We start from the raw sequence: 5,469 nt of genomic DNA, 5'->3' as shown, positions 1-5,469 counted from the left end.
GTCTTGCGCATCTTCGTTCGGCCGGCCATGAAATGGTTCAGGAATGCGCATATTCTGGACCGTCACCTGTGCAGGACTCCTTGCCATTTCTCGAGTAGGGGTGGTTGTCGGAAGTGTTGCTCCCTTTAAAAGGCCAAATTATGGTTCAAGACCTTGAAGGCGACGGCTTGAGCGGTGCACAGGCGTCTCCACGCGTGGCTGTCTTGTAGGGCTGGACTCGGGGCTTCTCACAGGGGTGCTGATCATGAGGTGGTAGTACCCAGCACCTCCACCAGTGTCGCGGGTTATAAATCACAGGGGGGTTTATTTAAAAACACGGACAGTGGGACTTGTAGAAACGCTCTCAGAGAAGGCCGCTAAGATTGTCGTCTTCTTCACTCTGCTGCGCTGCGCCTCTCGAGCAAATCCGCGTTCTTCGTTGTCGTCGCTATCTCGCCGCTAAATTCAGCTATGCACGCGGCAATATGAACACTCGTGGCTGCATTTTGCAGCTAGCATCACTCGCCTTATATGTATGCGTATATATATATATATATATATATATATATATATATATATATATATATATATATTGTAAGATGGCGTCCAGTACCCTCAAGACTCTTCTTTATTTTCTCGAGTATGTGCCCCACAACCTAAACTGGAGTGGTGATGATGAGTATGTACAGATGAAAAAATGGAACGAGTAATCATGCTCACACTTATTTTCCCCGCGCACTTGAGCAGCCGGCCGGCCAAGACTTAGGCGGGAAAGGTACGGCGAACACAGGGTTTAAGGCGTGAAACGTGAACTATCTCGGATGCATGGTAACGACGGTCCGAGGAACCCTCGACGGGAGTGACAAGGTAATTGACAGGGGATGTTCGTTCACTAACAACGTAAGGTCCGAGAAAGCGTGACTGAAACTTTTCACACAATCCGGGTGTACGAACAGGCGTCCAAAGTAGTACTTCATCTCCAGGACGGAAGGTGACGTCTCGACGAAAGCTGTCATAGCGTTGCTTGCGGTCTAGTTGACTGGCCTCCGTGTTGAGTTGAGCACGTTGCCGTGCGTCAGCGAGCCTGGAGACAAAATTTTCTGGCGTAGTCGTGGACGTTTTTGTCGTTACATTGAAGAAAGAGGCGTCAATAGTGAATGTCGGCGCACGACCATAGACGAGGAAGAAAGGTGAATACCCGGTGGTTCGTTGAACAGCGGTGTTGTGTGCAAACGTTACGAACGGCAAGATTTTGTCCCAGTTATCGTGGTTCGGTTCGATGTACATGGATATCATGTCAATTAGAGTCCGGTGGTATCGCTCTGTCAGGCCATTTGTCTGCGGGTGGTAAGCGGATGTGGTCTTATGAACTGTGCCACAAGTTTTTAGAATTTCGTCAAGAATTGTCGACATGAAGGCCTTGCCCCGGTCACTCAACAACGTGCGAGGTTCACCATGACGCAACACAATGGCTTCTAAAAAGAAGGCGGCAACGTCTGAGGCGGAGCTAGTGCGTAGAGGAGCGGTCTCCGCGTATCGTGTGAGGTGGTCGACGGCTGTGACGATCCAGCGGTGGCCCGCTGGCGTTACGGGAAGTGGTCCGACGAGGTCTATTCCGACAACGACAAAAGGTGTATCGGGACATGGAATGGGTTGTAATAATCCAGCAGGAGCAGACGTTGGTCGTTTCCGGCGTTGACGCAGTGCACAAGAAGCGACATAATTAGCCACAAAGGTAGAAAGACCAGGCCAGAAGAAACGACTCCTAACGCGGTTGTAGGTCTTCTGAAATCCCAAGTGTCCAGCTGATGGGTCGTCGTGGAGTGCTTCGAGAACTTTTTTTCGCAGTGAACGGGGAAGTACTGGCACCCACCGATGTCCATACGCATTGTAAGTATAGCGCTGCAGGACATTGTTGTCTAGCTTGAACTGCCGCAGCTGACGACGTAGTCTGGCATTAGGTGGAGAAGGCGAGTCATTCAAGTACCCGATGATGCGGTTACAGTATGGGTCGTCACGTTGGCACGCGGCAAACTGAGCGCTGCTGTTTAAAGATAGTGACCCAGCAACTGCCAGGGGTGATAACGTGAGTGCAGAGGAAGCCGCTTGATCACCTGAGGGGCATCGATGATGCGTGGTTGGAGATGAAAGTGGCAGAGGGCAGCGAGAGAGAGCGTTGGCATCCTGGTGCTGTTTGCCAGACCTGTACACAACGTCAAAAGTGTACTCTTGCAAACGGAGTACTCAGCGACCGAGACGCCCAGACAAACTCTTCAGCAAGGACAACCAGCATAGGGCATGGTGGTCGGTAATGACAGTGAAGTGGCGTCCATACAGATAAGGTCGAAACTTCTGAATGACCCAAACGACAGCAAGACATTCCTGCTCTGTTATCAAGTAGTTCTGCTCCGCAGGTGTTAGTGCGCGGCTGGCATACGCAACTACTCGCTCACGTGAAGTGTCGTCGCACTGGAGGAAGACGGCACCGATTCCATGGCCGCTGGCATCTGTGTGAAGGAAAGTGGGTGCGCTCTCATCGAAGTGACGGAGGACGGGGTCTGATGTAAAAGCACGTTTAAGGGCTTGGAAAGCACAGTCGCACTCGTCAGTCCAAGTGAAGGCCGTTCCTGACGTCAGAAGCTTGTGTAACGGCCCCGCAATGGCAGCAAAGTGACTGATAAAGCAGCGGAAGTAAGACGCCAGGCCCACGAAACTTCGCAATTGTTTTTGATTGCCCGGACGTGGAAAATTGATTACGGCCGCAACCTTGTCGGGGTCGGGTCGAACGCCATCTTTGCTGACAAGGTGACCCAAAACTTTGATGCTCCTGCTCGCGAAGTGGCAATCCTTTCTATAAAGCTGAAGCCCAGCGCTCGAAATGCACGTAAGAACTTCATCCAAACGCTTAAGGTGCTGAGGAAAAGGAGAATAAATTACGATGTCGTCCAAATAGCAGAAGCAGGTTTTCCACTTGAGACCACGTAAGACAGTATCTATCATGCGCTCGAATGTTGCTGGAGCGTTGCATAAGCCAAAAGGCATAACGTTGAACTCGTAAAGCCCGTCAGGCGTTGCAAACGCTGTTTTCTCCTTGTCTGCTTCGCGCATAGGTATTTGCCAATACCCGGATCGAAGGTCAAGGCTGGAGAAATATTCTGCGCCTTGTAGGGAGTCCAGGGCATCGTCTATGCGTGGCAAGGGATATACATCTTTTTTCGTTATCTTATTGAGCGCTCTGTAATCAACACAAAAGCGGACAGAGCCATCCTTTTTCTGGACCAACACCACAGGAGACGACAGAGAGCTGGATGAAGGTCGAATAATATCCCGTTTGAGCATGTCGGCGACGTTTTCCTCAATCGTTTGTCGTTCCGCCGGAGACAGACGGTATGAGCGGCGGCGCACAATGGAGCTGTCTTCGGTTTCGATGCTGTGCTCTGCAACAGAGGTGCGGCCCAAAACTTTGGAATGTAAGTCGAACCAAATGCTGTGCTTTTGGAGAAGGTCTAAAAGGTCTCTCTTTTGCTCAGCAGTGAGGTGAGGATTTATGGTAGCATTTAAAGCAGCAGTGGTTGCCTTGGTATCGGTTGTAGCAGACAAAGGCGGTGATTCTGCTTGAAGAGGAACCAGCGAAAAAGGCTCGCTGTCAGCGAAGCAGCTCACAGCAGTGCCCTGGGGCAGCATCACTGGCGAAGAAGTTGGGTTCAAGGCGGTGACCAATGCCTTACCGTCGTTAAACCGCACAAGGCCGAGTGCAATGGTAAGCCCCGCAGGTTTGGAGCGAACTGATGGAGCAATGAACACGTCACCGTTAACAATAGTATCCGAAGCGATCGTGAGAATTCGTTCATCTCCTGGCGAAATGAAACAATCCGCGGCAGCAACGAAACGGAAGCTGTATGAATCGACATCAGATGAACTCTCAGTAGCTGACATATGAGTATACTCGCTGACGACACGATATGAAAGCTGATGCCGAAGAAAGAAAGTTTCATCCTAAAATAACTGCGTGAGTGCACAAAGGAACTACAAGAAACTGAATGTGGTGAAGGATGCCATCTATGAAAACGCGGACTGTACAAACACTTGAAAGCTGAATAGAGACACCATCTGCGCAACGAAGGGGAAGGCCATCGTATGGCATCCTAACTTTTTTTCAAGCGGGCACAAAAGTCTGCACGAATTACGGAAAGTGATGCGCCTGTGTCTACTAGTGCCTCTGTCTGTATACCTTCAACATACACCAATAAAACATTTGATGGGCGGTCTGGAGGAGTTTGACGCAGTTCGAAAGATGCAGCTTTCCCTCCCGAAGCTGCACTGTTTAGTTTTCCAATTGGCGGTCGGGAATCGAAGTAGAAGGTCGAAGGGGAGAGGAGGAACGCCGCATCGGTGAAGGTGAGCGGCGACGTGAGAAACGGGAACTGCCAACTGAGGCAAAGTTCTGCGGAGACGGCGACCAGCGTGTGCTGTTCTGATACAGTCGGTGATAGGGTGGTCCAGTTGGGTAGAAGTCGTCCCGTTCATAGTCACCGTAGCTTCGTCTTTCGTCTTGTTGACGGCGTCGGCAAAACCTTGAAATATGACCACGTATGCCGCAATAAAAGCAAGTCGGTCGTGTAGTGCGCCAGGTGTTGTAAGGCTGGAAGATGGTCGCGGTGCGAGCGAGTTGAGCGAACCATGCACATCGGGCGCTGGTAGCTGCTTTGGGCTGTGATGGGGTGAAGGTGTTCTAGCAGCAAACTGAGCATAAGTTGGCATGGCCAAAGGATATGAACTCGGAACAGGTGTGACAGTCATCGAGCCAGGCTTTGGTGGGGCGCAGGCGTCGTTGCAGCAACGTGAGCATAACTTGGCATGGGCACGGGATGTGAGCTTGGAACTGTAGTGCCTGTGATCAAGGCCAGTTCCTCCCTCACGACGTCGCGTAAACTAGTAGCAGGTGGCGTCGTTCGAATATCAACGTGGCGAGGTGAAGCCTGCGCATGAAGTTCCTCGCGGATGATAGAGCGGATCAATGCACGCAGCTCTGTTGTGTCATGAGTCGAGCTGAGATCAGGCATATCAGGTTGCACCCGAGTGGTTTGAAGCTCCTCGAGGCGCTGACAGATAGCTACAACATCGGCTACGGTCTGGGGATTCTGCACCACAAGCGCGTTAAAAGCGACAGTCGCAATGCCTTTTAGCAGGTGGCACACACGGCCGTTTTCCGCCATATGGTTGTCGATGCGGCGGCAAAGGGCGAGAACATCTTCAATGTAAGAAATATAAGACTCGCCGGGGCGTTGAACGCGTGCACCAAGCCATTTCTTGGCGATATCCGAGCGCACTGACGGGTTGGCGAAAATCTGGCGGAGCTGGCGCGTAAAGGCGGGCCATGTGAAAAAATCTGTAGCGTGCTTCAAAAACCACGTTTTTGCGACGCCACTCAAGCAGAATGCAACGTGGGTGAGTTTCGCAGGCTCATCCCAGTTGTTGATGGCACTCACA

Source organism: Rhipicephalus microplus, chromosome 3 (genome assembly GCF_043290135.1).
Source record: "Rhipicephalus microplus isolate Deutch F79 chromosome 3, USDA_Rmic, whole genome shotgun sequence".
NCBI classification, from domain to species: Eukaryota; Metazoa; Arthropoda; class Arachnida; order Ixodida; family Ixodidae; genus Rhipicephalus; species Rhipicephalus microplus.
Note: the sequence above shows the minus strand (reverse complement) of the source record.